At 47.2% G+C, this 21,585-nt stretch overlaps 1 protein-coding gene across 1 annotated transcript in view; it reads right to left on the bottom strand.

Annotated features, from left to right (window-relative positions):
- Nucleotides 1–21,585, bottom strand: part of KCNK17 (potassium two pore domain channel subfamily K member 17) — a 51,114-nt gene that overhangs the window by 23,514 nt on the left and 6,015 nt on the right. The window lies entirely within an intron of this gene.

The following is a 21,585-nucleotide window of genomic DNA, read 5'->3' as shown; positions in this document are numbered from 1 at the left end:
TTGTATATTGAATAGTACCGTAGGCCATGCTTACACTTATGGGCACGATAGCAGCATAGCTACAGTGCGGTAACCCTGCTATTGTAATCCCATGAAGTAGATGCAGACGACAGCTTTGGAAGTGGTTTTCCTGTTACTCCACCTCACTGAGTGATGGTAGCAAGGTCGACAGACACGTGTATCCACAGACCTAGCTGCATTTGCAGCAGGGGTTAGGGTCAGCATAGCCATGCATAGCAGAGAGGTGGGTTTTTCACATCCCTGAGTCACCTGTTTATAGTGTAGACCAGGCCTAACAGAAACTATGCTGACTGCAAGCCAAGGGAACCCAGAGAACAAAGGGTCTGGGGAAGGATTTTAGGGCCAGTGGCATTCCATAAGTCGGTCACAAGTTACCTAGATTGTGTGGGAGAGAAATAGGAAGATTGGAGATTCCCAGACAAGAATCCAACAAGGGTTAATCCATGTAACCCCAAAGCAAAAGCTCCTGAACGGGTTCTGCATATTGCAGGATCCATGAAGCAATAAGTAAGCCTTTACATGTGGATGATACATACCAGATCCCTTCCCCACACTTGGGAGGAATGCATGCAGTATAAGAAAGCTCTGTATAATTGCGAGGAGACATACTATATAGCAGGACCAGTTTAATAATACAGGGCAGTCACATCAGAAATTGAGCAATGCGCCAGATGTACAGACGCTGACCCATCACTGTGGTTAAACTGGTCATATGCCCAGAGACTTGGGGCCTGATTCTGCTCTCACTTACAACAATGTAAATCTGGAGTAACTACGCTGAAGTCAGTAGAATTACATCAATTTGGGCCCTCGATGAGTTAACTGTGCCGACGCCTGCGTGCCCTTTGTCATACAAATAAAGTTACTGATGTGGAAAAATTGATCTTAAAATAGCACTATCCTTAGTACACACATAAACCACTTTACAACCTTAACTAATCCCCTGGCACCCCTGGGAGATGATTTATCCTGCAATGCAAAGCTGAATCAAGAGTACACTAAACCCATCACCTCTGAGCAAAGCCAAGCAGATATCTAGTAACACAAGCCCCTGCCTTGCTCATTCACTGTGCTAGTGATAATGCTCTCATCCTTCACAATAAGGAGAGCCACTTTCAGCTCAAATTTGCCTCCAAATCTGGGTTTTGTAAAGATAAGCTCTTTTAAACTAATAATCCATCGAGGTACTTCAGGGACCACCAGCACTGTAGGATCCAGGAACCTACCAACAGATTTAATAAGTGGGTGGTAAGGAAGTATTAGTGTCCCATTTTACAGATGAGGAAACTGAGGCACAGAGATGGGATATGACTTGTCCAAGGCCACAAAGGAAATGTGCAGCTGGACTCTGACATATATCCTGGTCTCCCGAGTCCCAGTCCAGTGCCTTAACTACGAAGTCTTCCTCCTCAACAACAACAGAAATGTTTCTGAATTCTTTTTTAAATGACAAAAAGATTCCTTTTTCTCTCCTCCCCCCAGACAAATAAACATGGCTCCGCATGATGCCATTGAACAAGCACCAAAAAGTGACATTAGGGAGTATATAAAACATTGCAAATGACCAGCATGTGACCACTGTCAGTCTAAGGAGAGAGCAATGCAAAAAAAAATACAAGGCAAACAGGTGGCGAACAGTAAATTCAGTGATAAAAACTGCATTGATCTGGGAGCTGCTCTTTGTCTACAGTGTCAGAGCTAGTGTGGGTTTTTTTTCTGTCACTGTAGGACCTCCACCTCCCTGAGCAGTAGCTGCTAGGCCAACAGAAGCACTCTTCCATCCACCATGGGTTAGGTCGGCAAAACTGTAGCATTTTGCACAACCCTGAGTGCCACAGCTATGTCCACCTAAATTTTAAGTGTAGATTAGTCTTTACTCTGTGAGCAGTCCCACTAACTTTAATGGACAGCTCACAGAATAAAGTACTATTCAGCATGCGTAAGGTTGGTAGGCTCTGGCCTTAGGAGAAGAAATGGAGGGATAGGATTAACTTTCCCTGTATCACTGTTGGGGTTTATCAGGCTGCAAGGGATCTAGGCTTTAATCTTTAATATGCCCAATGTACGGCCTCTTGAACTGCAGTTAAGAAAGGTGTGGATAAGAAGCATTACTGGCAAAGGACTTGTAATGAGGTTAGCACCCACTTCTCGTGAGTGTCCCTTTCTGACTGGGCATGTCTGTATTCTGTAGACCCCTTTCAGTGGTTCTCAGGCGGGTTTTCAGTGACTCCGGCTGAGTCACACTGTTTGCACATTAGCCAGAACAAACCCCTTCCGAGGTATACAGTCCACAGGAGCCTATCGTGGTACCCCTCAGGTAGTGTCTCTCTCTAGCCCTCCTTGGGCTTTAGTCTTTAAGTAGTCCAACCCTGGTATGGAGCTGTATCCCCAAGGCTTCCTCCCTGGAGACACTATCTTTCTGTAGCCCTTCACAGGCTCAGTCCTTACTCAGCCCCTAGCAGTCAGCCAGGAGCCTCTCGTTCCCCAGGTCCCTGCCAGCAGGCTTAGCTCTCTATAGTCCTGCTACTTTTCCAGGCAGAAAAACATGCCTTTCTTCTTCTGCTCCATGCAACAACTAACTACTGCTCTGTTCTGCAGCTCCTTTTATATGGCCCTCCTGGGTCCTGATTGGCCTCTTCCCCTGCAGCCACTCTAACCTGCTTGGAGGACCTCTCTACTGCTCCTTGCCTGGGATGGGTGTGGCAGAACCCTGAGGCCTCCAGCAGGGAGCCTTTGGGTTTAGTCCACCCCATTACCAGCCTACTAAAGAACCGCAACCATCAAAGCAAATATTCTCTCTCCCCTGACCCATGATCTGTTAGCTATGAGTTCTAAGTGATTGATGTTTCTGTAACAATGGAGAAGCCTCTGAGTTACTGTGCCACAAGGCCCATTGGTGCCAGCTGGCCATAGGGTCACTACTCTGTGTCAGTAATTCCTGACAGGCCTGACAAACTCACTATCCTCAACACATGGTTGTCATAGTATTTATAAAGAACGTTGTGTGAGATATCAAATGAAAGCTGGTGACACATTGGTCATTAAGATCATGCACAGATGACAGTTTACAAATTATGCATTATATGCCACAAGTGAATCAAGGTCTGAGTCACCAGCAGAGACAGGTTTTCTCTCAGACCAGAAGTGTTTGTCCAGCTAGCTGATATATGAATTAAGCATTGTAAGCAAACACAATGGGAACTACAGCTGCATTCTAAATCAATATGACGCGAAATCAACCTGAGGGTCAGCACCCTGGAGAACAAGCAAGCAGGGAGAAGAGTTTTCCCTGAGGGTGCACTGCAAGGGGGTGTAATTTAAAGGTTTATTCGACAACAAGAGGAAGGCAAGAGAACTCCCCTTTATTCATCACTGAGGAAACACAAAATGATGGTTTCACGTGTAACCAGTTGTTCTTACTATCCTTGCTCACTGTCTCCTGAAATTATAACCTTTGTTAATAAACCTATTTGTTTTCACTATAAATAAATGACAGCATTGTGTTGTTAAAAAGAAGCTGACAGCTGACTCAAGCAAGCTTGTGTGTGTGTGTGTGTTGTCCTCTGGGGGACAATTTATCTGGTCATTCGTGTAAGTGGCTATGCCAGGGGCTAGATGCCACCGAGGGGGAGGCTGGCAGAGGGTCTCAGGGTTGCCATTTGTCTGTCACTACCTGCACAGAGAGGGCAAGGTCTGTGGGGACCTGCAGGTAGGTGTTTGTCGGTGGCCTGAGGCTGTTGGTCTCAGAGAGCTGAGCTACAGCAGGCATCAGACAAAACTGCTTCATGCTAAGGGCAGGAGGTGGTGAGATGCCTCCAGAGGAGCATTACAGTCACTTTTCAAGCTGTGAAGTTTCCTCCTAGTATCAGCCTAGCCCAGAACTCTTAGGGTTTCTGGAGGTTTTTTTTGCTCAAAATACATAACTTCTCTGCATGCCGCACACCTGGTTCCTGTTCTCTGTTAAGCCTCACTTTGGTGTAAATTCAGCTGTGGTCAAAATTGCATGACACCAAGTTTTGAAAGCAGTAAACACTCAGGGGGACAGAACCACTGTGCAAAGAGCCCTGAAGAGACAAGAGCAGAGAAGGCTGCAAGCAACAAAGGGAAATTCAACACTGAGGGCTTGGCTACACTCGAAACTTCAAAGCACTGCCGCGGGAGCGCTGCCGCGGCAGCACTTTGAACTGTGAGTGTGGTCGCATCGCCAGTGCTGGGAGAGAACTCTCCCAGCGCTGCATGTACTCCACCTCCTCATGGGGATTAGCTTGCAGCGCTGAGAGCTGTGCTCCCAGCGCTGTGGCACTGTTTACACTGGCGCTTTACAGCGCTGTATCTTGCAGCGCTCAGGGGGGTGTTTTTTTCACACTCCTGAGTAAGAAAGTTGCAGCGCTATAAAGCGCCAGTGTAGCCAAGGCCTAATAAATGGAAAGTGCTTTACTTAGGGAGAGGAAATAAACAGCTCAGAGAGGACATGACGAGAACAAGCAGAACGGACAATGATATGATGTTGTCCTTCCATTCTGCAAATACAGTCAAAAATATCTGCACTGGAGCATGACTTTTCTCCATTCAACTCTGGGGCATGGAATTTCTAACCCAAATCCACCAGTCAAAAGTAAGCATTGGGCCTGCTCATACATTGTGCCAAGTGCTCCTGTCTCCTGGGAGTATAGGGTACCCAGCCCCCTTGCAGGAGGTGCTCAGCACCATTGATCATAGGGCCCAGGGTCAGCCACTTCCCTGCTGCGTTTTGTTATCAGAAGCCTCCAGATGACATGCCTCTCAGGTATGCCCCATTGTACCAGTCCCAAACTGCTGTGGCATTCATGGGATAGAGCAAAACGTTTCTGATAGACTATTTGGTTATTCAAATGGCAGGTGTTTGTGACTGCCCTTAAAACTACAGAGGAAAGCGGTATGCTCACTTTGTAGCCAATGTGTAGGACTCTTGTAGGATAGAGATCAGAATATAGGAAGTTTTCTATCCAGATGCAGCCAGAGTTCATTGTAATATCAATATCTATTTAATGAGATTGATTTATTGTATCTGCATATAAAACATAGGCACAAGGAGAACAGAAATTAGAAATAACCTCACCCAGTATTCACACACAGACATTCTATAGATTTAAGGAGAAAAGCCCAGAGCTTTGGCTAAGGATTCCTATTGCCCTCACTTACAACAGGCAGTTATCAGATAACTTTTTCAAGACCTGACACTTTTAAAATCAACTAATAGATATGAGTGTTCCGCCTCCAGTTATTCAGAGTCAAAGGCTGGTCCAAGAACTCAAACTGTGGACATCAGTCAGGCCCAGTCAATACCACCAATCGCTGGAGGATAAGTTACTTGTAGAACACTTGAAATAAATACAGAGGCAAGGTGGGTGAGATAATATCTTTTATTGAACCAATTTCTGTTGATGAGAGAGACGAGCTTTTGAGCCACTCAGAGCTCTTCTTTGAAAGCTCGTCTCTCTCACTGACAGAAGTTGGCCCAAAAAGGATATTATCTCACCCACCTTACCACTCTCATATCCTGGGCACGGACACAGCTACAACTAAACTGCATGAAATAAAGACACTCAGTCATGAAATTGCTGTGCTTGGACCTGATATTTTGAGAGCTTGGAAAGGTCACATGTGTAAGTCAAAGGATAATATCAATCAAAAGAGGAAGTACAAAGAGAAAGCAGAACTTTGTGGTTAAACCAAAAGACAAAGTCAGATCTAGAGTCCGCTCTCGTCTCTGCTGAGCGACTTGCTATGTGATCCCAGGGAAGCCATTTCACTTCTCTTGTGTCTCATGTGTCCCCATCTGCAGCAGTGGGATAAGAACCTTTCCCTAGCTCCTAGGGGAGCATTACTGTTTGTAAGTCACTCTAAGCTCTTCAGACAGACAGCTCTGTAAAAGTACACAGTGGTTATTGTAAAATTCATCAAGTGGGACCTTTTGAATTTCCACACCCTGATGTATCAAAATGTAACTTTATTTAGAAGCTGGCGTTCTCCTTGTCATCTAGCCTCATCTATTTTTGTGTGGCACCATCTGTGATGCAAATTCCACTTTTACATAGTCTTACAAAACCTACTGCGATGTCCCAATCCGGTTCTCTAGGATGAGGAAGGCGCAGGTGTGACTTTCACAGTCAGATTGCTTTATCTAAAAGCAGCTTTCTGTCCTATTGCCTTCCTGGCCTCACAAACACCATGTTGCCCAGCAGCACAAGCCCTGCCCTGTGAGGTGAGTGACCCTGGGGAGGGAACTGCATCCATTTCGCTCAGCCTTGCAGCTAGAAATTTGCAAAGGGAACTGGTGCCCTTCGCAGCACTGGTGCCCCCTGCAGTTGGTTCATCAAAGCCAACTGTACTTCAAATCTTTATTTCCTGATACCAGTCACTGCCCAGTCTTGTGTCTCCTTCCATACATCACGGTCCACAGTATCACCTCCTTTAACTCCAGCCCACCGGCAGCTCATGGAGGGGTTGTGGTGTTCCTCAGCGCTCGCTCACGTAAAGAATACTTGGAGGGTACACCCCCATTTCTCTTGCCAATCACCACTAATGAGAACAGCCACCTGCTGTCTTTTACTGCTTAAGCTTCCAAACAAAGCAGCATTCTGGCTTCCTGTTCCAGCTCAGCCACGTTCACTGCTCCAGTCTGACTTTCAGTCTGTCACACTTCTTAGAGTAAATCTACACTGCAGAGGGTACCTGGATCCAGGCTCCCGGGCAGGCGTACCTGAGCTGTCAAGCCACCTGTTAGTATCCATACTGCAGAGTCACATACAATCTATATTGTGTAGCTGTATCCACACTGGCACTGTGGCTACCTGGGTTTGATGCTGGGATTTTGAGAGGGGCGGACAGAGAAGTATACCAGGGCTCCTTAATTTGAATCTCTGAAGAAATTGTTTTGATGTAGTGTGTTATGGCGGAATTTGTCTATTCTTCCCAGTCCCCCACGTGGAAGTGTTCTTAGCCTGCCAACACATTTAGCTGAGGCACTATCAGCTCTGCATGTTTTTCACTTCCATGCCCTCCAGCCAGTGCCACACCAGGGGTCCAGAACAGGTGGATGAGCTGTTCCTGCTTGGTGCTGAATTGTTATTGCGGCAGGATAAACACAGAGGGTACAGGAGATGGTGGAGGGCATTTCCGCAACTGTTTCTGACCCTCAGAAGGCGGCAGTAGATCTTGGAGCTCAAACATGCTGGATGCTGACATGGCAGAGCAGAGACACATGCTGCAGCAGTTACTATGTATTTCTCATATGTAGACCAGCACTTCTGGTGTAGGACAACTAGAACAGAGTGGTGGGATCACATCATAATGCAGTTCTGGGGGGACCACCAGTAGCTTCAGAACTCCTGCATGAGGAAGGCCACCTTCATAGAGTTGTGTGAGGTGCTTCCCCTGATCCTACAGTGCAAGGACATACAGCTGAGGGAGTCCAGAACAAGGCTGATATAGCCATATAGACACTGGCCACCTGGAACTTCAACAGGCTGGTGACTACCTCATTTGGGGTTGGCGATGAGGTTTCTGAGGCATTTTTTGCTTCCCCACGAGTAGCAGACACAGCTTAGACTTCTGAAATAGCAGCTGCTGTGAAGAGAATGGGGGTCGCACTCTACACTGGGCCACCGATGGCACTCATGTGCCCAAAGTTTGCTCTCCACAAGGAGCACATGAAGATGTCAACTGCAAAGGCTACCGCTCAAGCATTGTGCTGGGGTAGGTCAACGGCAAAGGCAAGTTCATGAACACCAGTGTGGGATTCACTCACAAGGTGCAAGATGCTAGACCACTGAGGAGATCTGGCTTTTACCCACTCAGATAAGCAGGGACTTTATTCCCACTAAATAACATGGTTAACGATATGGGTGTTTGTGCCCACTGTTATTTTAGGAGACCCTGTGTAGCATCTACCGTACTGATATTTGAGCACTCAGCAGAACATTTAATTACACACATAGTGATTGTGGGATAGTGGTGGACTGTGCATGTGACCAGTGGAAGGCAAGATGGCTCTGCGTACAGAACCACCCGGATGCCAGTGTGGCCAATGCCACCCACATTATCGAGATCTGCTGTGCCCTGACCCATGCCTGCGAGAATAAGGGTGAAAATCTTGGACAAGGGAGTTCAAGCCACTCTATTTGGAGGCCTGGTACAGGCAGCCACAGAGTGCATGTGGGACTGGGTGCAGGTGAGCAAGGGAAATAAGGGATGCCTTGTGTGCCTACACCCTATCACAACAGTGTGACAGGCATGGGGGAATGTGATACTGTGCACCGCTGTGGTACACATATCTGTTTGTTTGCTATTGATTTTCTGTGATTATAAGGGTGTTGGGTACTTTATTAATATCTTTGGACACAACTTCCTGACTCTTCCTTCTTTTCTAAGCACTCACATAGCAATGTACTGTACAACCAAACGAAAAAGTATTAAAATAAATTCTGATTTGAAAAAGCAATGCAGGCATCCCAGCTGCCTGGAAACAAACAACAGTGAAAATAAAAAACGGGCAGGAATGTGCAAACCTGTGCCATTAAATAAATTGCAAGCACTGCAGTCTCCCTGGTGGTGAACTGGATGTCAGAGGTGTATCTGTTCTCCCTCTCCCCGGTCGTACAGGCATAGAGTGAACAGGGAACATCTGCCTATACCACATCATGGAGTGGTTCATAACCTACCCAACTCTTGAATTGCCCAATGGCTGCACTGGCTACAGGATGTGGTAGCATAGAGGAGCGTTTGCCCACACTGGAGATGGTGCTGGAGCTGGCGCAGGAACTGGGTACTGCAGGCTAGTAGCCACCAGGGTAAGCAGCTACTCAACCATCTCCTTTTGCTGTGCTTGGTCCTGTTTCCTCATTCTCCAGCCATGTCAGAGAGAGTATGCGAGCATTCTCTCCTCCTCTGCTTTCTCTCTCTTCATTTCCATATCCTGCTCCTCTTTTCCTCTCTGATTGGCCTGGTGTGTGACCCATGTCCAAAGTCATGATGCATTTCATAGAATAGGGGTAGGCAACCTATGGCACATGTGCCAAAGGCGGCACGCAAGCTGATTTTCAGTGGCGCTCACACTGCTTGGGTCCTGGCCACCGGCCCTGGGGGGCTCTGCATTTTAATTTAATTTTAAATGAAGCTTCTTAAACATTTTAAAAACCCTATTCACTTTACATACAACAATAGTTTAGTTATATATTACAGATGTATAGAAAGAGACCTTCTAAAAATGTTAAAATGTATTACTGGCAAAGCGAAACCTTAAACTAGAGTGACTAAATGAAGACTCGGCACAGCACTTCTGAAAGGTTGCCGACACTGTCATAGAATCACAGACATGAAAGGCTGAAGGGACCTTGAGAGCCCAGGCCTCTACACCTTGGCAGGAACAAGTATACCCAGACCATTCATAGTGGGTCTCCCTGAGCCTTTTCCTTTTCCCAAGCTGGTTCAGGGTCCTCTCCCCAAGAAGCCTGGGTGGCTGCCTCTGTTCAGCAGAGGTGGAAGGTCCTGCCAAGGAAAGATGATATTTTTTGTACATGGAAAGAAAAAGGAGAATTCCCCCTTTTATGGTCTGTGTCACGGCAACACAACAGTTGAACACTTTTATCTGCTTGGTATGACTTTATTTCACCGCTACACCTCAGCCAGTTCAGAAGCTCCGGCAGGCCAGGTTACCAGCCCACATATACACTATGCTAAGAATTCCAGATTTAAGGCTGTCATAACATATTCCCAGATTTGGACCTTAGCGTCCAAAATATGGGTGTTAGCATGAAAACCTCCAAGCTTAGTTACCAGCTTGGACCTGGTAAAGCTGCCACCACCCAAAAAATTAGAGTGTTTTGGGGCACTCTGGTCCCCCCAAAAAACCTTCCCTGGGGACCCCAAGATCCAAATTCCTTGAGTCTCACAACAAAGGGGAATAAACCATTTCCCTTCTCCCCTCCAGGTGTTCCCTCCCTGGGTTCCTGGAGAGATATACAGAAGCAAGCTCCGTGAATCTAAACAGAGGGATTCCACCCTCCCTATTTCCAGTCCTGGAAACACAAGTACTTCCCTCTTCACTCAGAGGGTATGCAAAGTCAGGCTTGTAAATCTAAAACACAGATATTTTCTTCTCCCCCTGACTTCTTCCTCCCACCAATTCCCTGGTGAGCTACAGACTCAATTCCCTGGAGTCCCCCACTAAAGAAAAACTCCAACAGGTCTTAAAAAGAAAGCTTTATATAAAAAGAAAGAAAAATACATAAAAATGGTCTCTCTGTATTAAGGTGACAAATACAGGGTCAATTGCTTAAAAGAAATATGAATCAACAGCCTTATTCAAAAAGAACACACTTCAAAACACTCCAGCAAGTACATACATGTAAATACAAAATAAAAACCATATAAATCACTCTCTTATCTTTTGTACTTACAACTGGGAAACAGAAGATTAGAAAAACAGGAGACAGAAAAATCCTCTCATAGCCGAGAGAGTACAGGCAGAAGACAAAGAACAAAGAACTCACACACAAACTTCCCTCCACCCAGATTTGAAAAAGTCTTGTTTCCTGATTGGTCCTCTGGTCAGGTGTTTCAGGTTACTCGTTTCAGGTTACTCCTTTCCAGGTGAAAGAGACATTAACCCTTAGCTATCTGTTTATGACAAAGGCATTAAAAAGAAAAAAAAAAAGAAAATAAATTTTTTTGGACCTGGTATGTATGTCTGTGGGGGGTGACAAGGGACCTGCTACTACTATTGCTTTTAACATTAATCCATGCTAGGGAAACTTTAGAGGATGTTAATCAGCTGGAGTTCCCTGAATGGAAGAGAGAGCAACTTCTCCAGGCTAGTGGTAGTTCTCTCCATCTCCACAAAGGAGATTTTACATCACCTGCTGACTGAAAAGGAGCGGAGAGGGCTTATAAGCTATCTAGGCAGACCTTGGAAGTTTGTCCTACCTGGGAATCTCACTAATCGTCTTGAGTTTATCCTGTATGAAAAATTCTCAAGCATCACCAGCCAGGAGCAGGGGAAAATTCAGGTGAACATTAACAGGATGGTGAATCAGGATATCAGAGGCCTGCTAACAGTGGAACTGTTCCCCACACCTTGGCCTGGAAAGTGTGCTGCAAATGGGAGCACCGGAAGGCCAAGTACTGCTGCACCAAGGAACTTTTTCAACTTAATACAGCCACTGAGATTTATAATCCAGAATGTCTGGGCCAATGCTGCAATACTGGTATTGCTATAATTCTACAATAGTCTACTGGTGTGACAGAATTACTAAGAGCCATACATGCTGACATATGCACTCCTCTAGCTAAACCTGTAATCCCATTTTTGATATATATTTTAAATAATCAGCATAAATTTAGCAAGAATGACTCACTAGTTGCACGCTTAATTGTTTTCCCCTACTTGGGCTCCATCTTGAATCACACATGGTGGTTGGGGGCTTAGGGTGGAGGAAGGGGGCCAGGACAATGTCATGGCTTTTGCCCTTAGCTGAAGCTAAGGCCAGCCTCTAGCACATAATATCCTTCATAGCAATAATCTTATTGGCAATGACCCAGAAATTCCTCCCTCATGGTGCAATTTCTCCCCATAATAATAACAAAGATGGTGGCAGCCACATACCCAGCTGTGGCTCCAGCTCCTACTCTAATGCCACTTCCTCTCCAGGCTGTTTGTTGGGTCAGTCCCCAAATAGGTCTTCAGAATATAGTCACAAGACATCCCACATTTATGTGGCCTATTCCGGAGCTGTTCCAGAACCATGGTCTGTTCCTGCTCGTCTGCCTCCACTGCCATTGGAGCCTTCTCCAATGCTATCCTGGTCCTCTCTGCCTCCAGTATAAAAATTATATCAGCCCCGCTCAAAAGCCTGTTGTGCACAACTGGGGGCTCTGTACACCAGGTGAGGGCGAGTACCTGGCCCAAATCCTTGTGGCAGACAGAGAATTGCCAGACCCTTTGTATTGCAGGAATCTCTCTAGGATTTTAATACACTTTCAACGCTGTGCAGATATATGTTTGATCCCCACCTCACCCAGCCTCTTCAAGATGTTATCATAACAGTACAGATTTCAGGTGCGTCTCCCAAAATCATGTTCTTTTCTGCACTCATACCAGAGGTTAACCAGAAACTGGGTGGGGTCCTCTATCCAGCTAGCAGCTTGCTGCAATGGCATCTGATAGGGTTGTCTGGCTGAGGTGAGCTGCGTATTGCAGAAATGGAGCAGGCTTCGTGGAATGAAGAGTTAAATACCAACCAGGTGGATATAAACCAGCAGGTAGCATCTGGTGCATAGGAGGCAAGTGGGAAATTAGTTGGTAGAAGGGCTGTAAAATACAGGTCTGGGGAACTGTGGGATGACACAGAAGGACTGTCAAAAGCTGAGTTCCATTACCCAGTGTTAGCTACATCCTCATTGCAAAGAGGGCAGGTCAGAGCCCACCTCAAAGCGAAACCTGGACTCTAACCTATACCTGCAGCAGGGCAAGCAAGCCTGGGTTCAAAGCATATATAAACCAACCTAGGGAAAGACTACAGCTGTGGGGAAAGGCTCTGGTAGCAGCAAAAGGCTACAGCAGCGTCCCACACTGCAGGGAAAGGCTTTGGCGGGTGGGTGCGGAGAGGCAATGAGGAAAGACTCTGGTGGAGGGGGCAACAGGGGACATTGCTCTCCCTGCTGCCTTCCCCCTACCAGAGCCTTTCACTGGCATGTATAGCTACACACTGCAGTGTGGATGGAGCTAACTTTTCATGGCTGCGTGCGGCTACACATACCCTACATATTGCCACCAGCGGTGAGCAGTGTAGACGTAGCCTATGTATTTCTTAGTGCTAACTTCAACCTCGGTTATCATTTATGAGCAAGTGGCAACAGCCAATTCTACAGCTCACCCCTTGGTCTCTCTTGTCATTTGTGTGCGCCTCAACCATCAGTTTCCAGCTTCACCACAACTTCCTATCGCTTTGAGAGCTACAAAGAGTCTTTATACTGCATCTTGGATTCTGTTTTCCCACTCTCTGAGCCCTTAAATTCCCTCCCAAAGCCAGAATTATTTGTCACCTAGGGCTCTTCATCCGTAGACCTCAAAATGTGACACAAAGGAGAGTAAGTATAATGATCTCCGTTTTTCATAAATTCATAGAGTTTAGGGCCAGAATTTGGATCATCTAGTCTGACCTCCTGTGCATCACAGGGCACAGAATTTCACCCAGTTACCCCCGCAGCGAGCCTAATAACTTGTGTTTGACTAAAGCATATCTTCCAAAAAGGCATCCAGAAAGGCAAGCCCAGAGTGTGTACATGCATATGACTAAGCTGAGATGCTGCCTTCCTTACAAGCATGACCTTATCAGGCAGCAGAGCTTCTACTTCCCTCTTCAACAGTGACAGGAAGGGACAAAGCACTTTGTATACACAACGGATAATCGGAGTAGTTTCTTCTTCATTCATAAATTCATATCCACTTTTTCTCTAGTCCTGGGGAGAGGCAGGGGAATGAGGGACAGAGATTCTAACTAACTTCCGCTGAGGAACCTAAATACCTTTGAGGATCTGGGCAAAAATGACTTTCCCGAGGTCACACGGCCAGTCCAAACTCCCATGCCAGCACCCCTTTCATTGGACTACACCTTAACCGTCTTTCGGCCACACTTCCAGAAAAGGACAATCATCTGCCAGCACATGTTGGGAGATGGAAGTATTGTGGAGGATGGCATGTTACGTCCTTCGATATACCCAAACTCTGGTCAGTTTTAGTATCCTGTGCTTGCTGATTGTGGCATTTTAGCCAGTGCTATTTCAGAGTGCTATTTCAACATGAAGTGTTGCTTCTCCCTGTAAAACTGAGTGTGTCTCAGAAAGATCCTTAGGAAAGGCAAAAAGAATGAGTATAAGGACTGGATCAGAGAGGGGGAATCTCACTTCCCAGTTTGTTTGGTTGGCTTTCACACATTCACATGAAATCAGCTTGTCCAGGAAACACAGACTTGTCCAGGAAACCAAGATTATGGTGATTGTTTACCTGGTCTCAGAAACTCTCATTCTTTCCGCAACTATCAGTGTGAGAGAGAGGCATTTCAAAAGGCACAGGACCTCTGATAAGGGATTAAAGTTTAAATGAGTTTCTCTCTGCTATATACTGGAAATTCTTAAGATTAATATGTACAATTGCACAGTTCTTACAGGATAACAGTAGCAATCAGATAACATTCACAAGGTTCACTCTCCTCTCAGATTAGGAAGACAAAGGTTAATTAGCTTCAGAATGAAAAAAGCTCTATAGGTCACACCACTGCTACTTATTGGCACTCAACCTCAGTTCTTGGCTGGCGGAGGCCCTGTATTTGAATTCTGACTAAAGCAGAGAAGATGTGGGATGGATTAGAAATTGGGTAGAAAACAGCTGCTGCCTCAAATTAGTACCACTGAAGAAACCAAGACCTGATGAATTGACTTTCCCACACCTTTAATAGCATACATTAGACCTAGTCTACACTAGAAAATGTTTTCCAGTGTGGCTATACAGATGTAGCTATAGCAGCAAACCCTTCTAGTGGAGACACTGGCCATCCTGGCAAAAAAAAAAAATAAAAAAAAATGGTGATTTTGCAGGTATAGTTTAAACCAGTTCCCGGAATGAAAAAAACATTGTTATGCCAGTAGAACTGTGTCTACACAAGGGCTTTTGACCAGATCTGGATTAACCAATGTGCACTTGGTGCACTTGCACAGAGTCCCCGTCTCAGGGGCAGGCCCATCCACTGGAAAAAAACAACAAAAAACAAACCTGAGCAGGGCTGCAACCCCATGCATCAGGTCGCAATGCTACTCAATCAACATTGGCCCAGCTGCCCCTCTCATGACAGAGGGGTGGCCATGCCTAACCTGAGTGGTGCGGGGCTCTGTGAGTGCAGGGCGGGCAATGAGAGCAAGCAGAGCTGCCCAAGCCTGGGAGGGGAGCAGAGCACTGTGCCAGCGGGCATCAGTGAGTGGCCAGGAAGATCCTGTAGGTGGTGGGCAAGGGGCTGTGGATGAGTGGTCAATGGGCTATAGGGTAAGTGGGGAGTTTTGGGAGGCTGTGGGATGAGGGGTTAGGAGTCAGTGGAGGATGTTGGGAGCCAGTGGGATTGGGGGCCAGGATGTGGGGGTGAATGTGGCATGGTGGTGGTGGTAGGGTGAGTTGTAGGGATTGTGGGAGGGAATGGGGAACGTTGAGGATGGTAGGGTTGAGGGCCAGGATAGTGGAGGTGAGTTGGGGATATCAGGGACTACTATTGCCACTGCAATTGAGGTGCTGGGGGCTGGTGAATGGGATGTGAGTCAGGGCTGCGGGGATGCAAGGCGGGGGCTGGTAGAGGGTTGCTGGGGTATATGTGTGGTGGGAGAGGCATTCAAAGGTCTGTGTATATGGTGGGGTATGTGTGGGGTGGGAGGGGCATTCTGGGGTCTGAGAGTGGGGTGAGGTGGAAGGGGCATTCTGGGCTCTATGTGGGGTGAGGGCTCTTTAAGGAAGGTGCTCCCCCCAATTTTCATAGTGTACAGGCCCCAGGTTTCATACTTAACTGATTTTTACTAGATAGAAATATTGCAAAAAAACCTCAAAATCAAATACAGCCCTAATTAATGCAAAGGTTTCCAGCGTAGACCTGGCTTAACAGAGAATTACGTGATCTTGTCCAGTTGTGTATAATCATGGTATCCTAACCCATTAGCCCTGGGGGGGGGGCTAAGCTCTGCCCCCCGATCTATCTACCTAACACCTCACCAACTTCCCAGCTGCTACTTCTGTGCACATGCCTAGCTCCGCAGGCGAAGCATGACACACACCATGGGATGCTGTCATGATCTCCTCAATCCTCCCCCTAGCAGTTAAGTGCCAGAGCAGCAAACCAGGCCCACACCAGCACTGTGGACCAGAACAGAGCCACCACAGCCTGGGTTCACTGTCTAATCCCTGTGCCCAGTCCAGGTTCAGAGAAGGGCAAACAAAATGATTAGGGGTTTGGAACGGGTTCCATACGAGGAAAGATTAAAGAGGTTAGGACTCTTTCAGCTTGGAAAAGAGGAGACTAAGGGGGGGGGATACGCTAGAGCAGGGGTCCTCAATGCGGTGCCCGCGGGCACCATGGCACCCGTGGGGGCATCTAAATGCACCCGCGTCCTGGACATCAGTGGAGCATCCACCAAAATGCCACCAAATTTCTATGGTGTTTAGGTGGCAATGCATCTCGATGACATCACTTGTCACAGCATGTGACGTCATTGAGAGGCGTTGCCACTGAAACGCCGCAGAAATTCGGCGGAGACGCCTCTCGATGACACCACTTGCCGCCAAGTGACGTTATCGAGAGGCGTTGCCAGCGAAATGCTGCAGAAATTCAGCGGCGACGTCTCTCGATGACGCCACTTGCCACCGACAAGCAACGTCATCGAGAGGCGTTGCCACCGAAATGTCGCAGAAATTCGGTGACATTTCAGCGGGTGCTCCGCCGCCGCCACGGTCCTTCGTCTTGCGCCTGTCAGATGAAAAGGTTGGGGACTACTGTGCTAGAGGTATATAAAATCATGAGTGATGTGGAGAAAGTAGGTAAGGAAAAGTTATTTACTTATTCCCATAATACAAGAACTGGGGCCACCAAATGAACGTAATGGACAGCAGGTTTAAAACAAATAAAAGGAAGTTCTTCTTCACACAGCGCACAGTCTACTTGTGGAACTCCTTGCCTGAGGAGGTTGTGAAGGCTAGGACTATAACAGCATTTAAAAGAGAACTGGATAAACTCATGGAGGTTAAGTCCATTAATGACAATTAGCCAGGAGGGGTATGGAATGGTTTCCCTAGCCTTTGTTTGTCAGAGGGTGGAGATGGATGGCAAGAGAGAGATCACTTGATCATTACCTGTTAGGTTCACTCCCTCTGGGGCACCTGGCATTGGCCACTGTTGGTGGACAGGATACTATGCTAGATGGACCTTTGGTTTGACCCAGTACGGCCGTTCTTATGTTCTTATGACAGGAGCAGAGCCGCACTGCCTGGGATGAGTGTGGGATGGGCCCACTCGCTCGCACGCATTCCTGCCCCCACCAGACCTCCTCTCTGCACCAGACTAGAGTAGAGCCAGGCCCAGTTGCAACAAACAACATTTTCACCTTCCACCAAGGCAGTCAGTGCAGCTACTGCAGACAGAGCTTACGCAGCCTGGAAGACCATGCTGCCCCCTGACTCCTGGGCCATCTGCTCTGCCAGTGGAACTGTTCCTAGGTCTGATAGGTGGGAGTAACCCCAGAGTGCCTCTGCCTGAACAGAGCTGAATATGCCCTACTGTAACAAACAGCATTTATTGATTTTTCAGAACAAAACAGTCGGGTCGGGTCGGAGCTGATCATTTTTATGGTGTCAATGTGAAAACAGGAAGGGAGAGAAGTTTTCTTCCAGTTTTGCTTTCTGAGAGTGGGATGGGGGGTTGCCACCAATCATCTGTGAGAGGGACCTATGTCCTTCACAGCTGCTTAAAGACAATATAGAGATGGTAGGCCAGATTTTGACATGGATTAATGCCTTTTTCCAGGGTGTTCGGGGCAGCCACACCTAAACAAGGCCCTTGCTCAATAAACCATTTTGGGATAATAATTCCATCCTGTCTCAGACCTGCCTTTTGTTGGACAAGTTCTTGAGAAAGTGGTGATGAACCAACCCCTGCTTGCTCCACTGAGTTATTTGATCCCCATAGTTAGATTCAGATCTAAGTGCAGAACCAAGGCTACAATATCAACTGTGGTGGCTGATTTTGTAGTTAGACGTCAGCATAAGTGGTTTCCATGCTTACTCAATTAGAGTAATCAGCAGCTTTTAAAACCACTGACCACAAGGTACAACATAACTCATGTGTGGGCTCTTATGGGCCAGAAGGAGTAGCCCACAGTGAGTCTGCTCCTTCTTTTCAGAAAGGTCCCACAAGGTTGTGCTAGACAATTGCTTGTCCTCCGTGAGGGACTTCGTAGGTAGGTTCCCCACATTTTTACTTCACCATATCTTCTCTTAAAGGTATAGGAGGCCACCACAGCAGAATTCCAGGTGCACTAGGCTGCATTCTCATTAATGTATAATAATCCTCACTCTTAATGAGCTTTTTAATGAACAGCTTCATTACTCTCCCAGTGCCAGACCAAGCTGGGGATCTGAATGAAAGTGAATTGGCTGTAGCTCAGCCCAGAGAAGAAAGGGATGCTTGTTACTAAGAAGGAAGCACTAAAGGAATGGACAGAGGTGGTGCTTGCACCAGCTACTGTGAGTCTATGACTGCCTTTTCCAAACTCCCTTTCACAGATCCACAGTGCTCCAGGCTGGTGAGATTCAAGGAAGGAGGCAAGAGCTATTTATTTTATTTACCTCTTCTTTGATTTTCTCCTTCTCTATCATGGTTTTTGTAATTAACACGCTTCAAAGAACACGGCGCTGCTGCAATGCTAAGGACTGGGCAGGCCAATCCAATAAATACAGGAAACAGCTGCCATAAGGTATTAGGACGACATTGTATGACATGAGAGGGGTGGGAAGCAAAGAGATGAGGGAGGGGGAATAATGGGAATTATCCTAGTGACCCCACTAGGAAATCACATATTTACAACATTGGAGCAAGGCGGCAAACAAGGAAGCTCCAGGCCCCCTGGCTGGGATTCCAATTCATAGATTCTAAGGCCAGAAATGACCATTGTGATCATCTAGTCCTGTATAGCACAGGCCATAGAACTTCCCCCCCAAAACTCCTAGATCCCATCTTTTAGAAAAACATCCAGTCTTGATTTTCAAAACTGCCAGTGATGGAGAATCCACCAAAACCCTTGGTAAATTGGCCCAGTGGTTAATTACTCTGAGTGTTAAAAATTTACACTTTATTTCCAGTCTGAATTGGTCTAGCTTCAACTTCCAACCATTACATCACGTGATACCTTTCTCTGCTAACTGAAGAGCCCATTATTAAATATTTGTTCCCCATGTAGGTACTTTTAGTCCAGGGGTGGGCAAACTACAGCCTGGGGGCCGCATCTGGCTTTTCAGACATTTTAATCTGGCCCTCAAGCACCCGTCGGGGAGTGGAGTCAGGGGTTTGCCCTGCTCCGTTCGTACTGTGGCTCTGCACGGCTCCTGGAAGCAGCAGCATGTCCCCCCTCTGTCTCCTACATGTAGGCAGGACCGGCGCTAGTGTTTTTAGCGCCCTAGGCGTATAGCCATTTCGCCACCCCGCGCGCTGGTCCGCGGCTCCGGTGGAGCTGCCGCAGTCGTGCCTGCGGGAAGTCCACTGGAGCCGCGGGAGCAGCGGACCATCCGCAGGAATGCCTGTGGCAGCTCCACTGGAGCCGCGGGACCAGGGGACCCTCCGCAGGCACGACTGCGGCTGGTCCACCGGAGCCGCCTGCCGCCCCCCACCCCCGCCCGGCAAAATGCCGCCCCCCAATAATCCTGGCACCCTAGGCAATCGCCTAGGCCGCCTAAATGGAAGCGCCGGCCCTGCACGCAGGGGCAGCCAAAGGGCCCTGCATGCTGCCCCCCGCCTCAAGTACCCCCCCTGCTGCTCCGATTGGCCAGGAACCATGGCCAATGGGAGCTGCAGGGGCGGTGCCTGCAGATCGGGCAGCATGCAGAACTGCCTGGCCGTGCCACCGCATAGGAGCCAGAATGGGGACATGTCGCTGCTTCTGGAAGCTGCTTGAGGTAAGCGCCACCCAGAGCCTGCACCCCTGACCCCCTCCCATGCCCCAACCCTCTGCCTTGATCCCCATTCTGCCCAACAAACCCCTTGGTCCCAGTCCAGAGCACCCTGCTGCATCCCAAACCCTCATCCCCGGAGCCCGCACCCCCAGCTGTAGCCCTTCCCCCGCCCCCTGCACCCCAACCCCATGCCCCAGCCTGGAGCCTCTTCTCGCACACTGAACTCTTCATTTCTGGATCTATCACAGAGCCTGCATCCCCAGCTGGAGCCCTCACCTTCTACCGCACCCAACCCCCAATTTCATGAGCATTCATGGCCCATCATACAATTCCCATATCCAGATGTGGCCCTTGGGCCACATAGTTTGCCTATTCCTGTTATAGGCTGTAATCAACTCGCCGCTTAACCTTCTTTTTGTTAAGCTAAACAGATTGAGCACCTTCAGTCTATCACTGAATAGTTTCTAATTCTTTAATTATTCTTGAGGTTTTTCACTGAACCTCTCCAATTTATCAACATCCTTCTTGTATTGTGGACACTAGACCTGGGCACAGTATTCCAGCAGCGGCCACACCAGTGCCAGATACAGAGGTAAAATAACCTCTCTACTCCTACTTAAGATTCCTCTGTTAATGCAACCAAAGATCATACTGATTCTTCTGACCACAGTGTCACACTAGGAGCTCACGTTCAGCTGACTATTCATAACAACCCCCAAATCTTTTTCAGAGTCACTTCTTCCCAGGACAGAGTCTTCCATCCTGTAACTATGGCCTCCATTCTTTGTTCCTAGGTGTACACATTTACATTGAGCCAAATAAAAATACATATTGTTTGCTTGTGCCCAGTTTACCAAATGACCCAGATCAGCCTTTATTAGTGACTTGACTCTTCACTATTCACCACTCCACAATTTTTGTGTCATCTACAAAATTTATCAGTTATTTTACATTTTCTTCCAGGTCATTGATAAATATGTTAAATAGTGTAGGGATAAGAACTGATCATTGCAGGCAGGGATTTGGAGAAATCAGATATTTGAATTGCTCCACTCCAGCTCCAGGCATAAAACCTACTGGTCTGCGCTCCAGCTCTGGGCTCCGCTCCAAAGTCCTGATTGCAGGAATCCACTTGAAACACACTCACCCAATGACAGTTATATTTTGAGACCCATCAGTTAGTCAGTTTTAAATCCATTTAATGTGCACCATGTTTGTTTTATATCATTCTAGTTTTTTAATCAAAATGTCGTGTGGTACCAAGTCAAACGCCTGACAGAAGTCTACGTATATTACATATTCCAGGGTCTTTGAAGAAGTTCAACAACTGTAGCTGCAGCGGAGTCCACAATCCTGGCATACATCACAGCAAAGGAAGTGAGAGAGTCTGGATAACCAGTTCAGCTCAGGCACAGCGACACATCCAGCCTATGTGGCGAACAGCCGCTGAGGGATATATTTTCTTGTATATCACAAATGAAAGAAGGTTTGTTAGGTGTTCTTAAAGCCGGAAAGAAAACTAGGCTTCTTCAAAGTTCGGGATGTTTAGATCTGGAGCTTTACGTTGAATAGCTCTTTACAGAAACCTTCCTCTTAGCTATGATGTCCCAGTCTTTAAAAATGTATGTCTGATTCATGTGTGTGTGATTGGCGCGGTGGGTAGTTGGGCGTGCATATGGAACAACTCTAGATCAGAAATAGACAACTGTGGGAGGTGCATGGGTGGGCTCCAGGATTCTGATGTATTAGATCCAAAAACGCAACCCAGCTTCATTGCACCAGTGCTTGTCTTGTGCTGAGAAATGTAGTGCAGAAGAAGGGAGAAAAGGAGC

This window comes from Gopherus flavomarginatus, chromosome 4, assembly GCF_025201925.1.
Source record: "Gopherus flavomarginatus isolate rGopFla2 chromosome 4, rGopFla2.mat.asm, whole genome shotgun sequence".
Lineage (NCBI taxonomy): Eukaryota > Metazoa > Chordata > Testudines > Testudinidae > Gopherus > Gopherus flavomarginatus.
The sequence above is the reverse complement of the archived record's forward strand: the minus strand, read 5'-3'. Positions and strand labels throughout refer to the sequence as shown.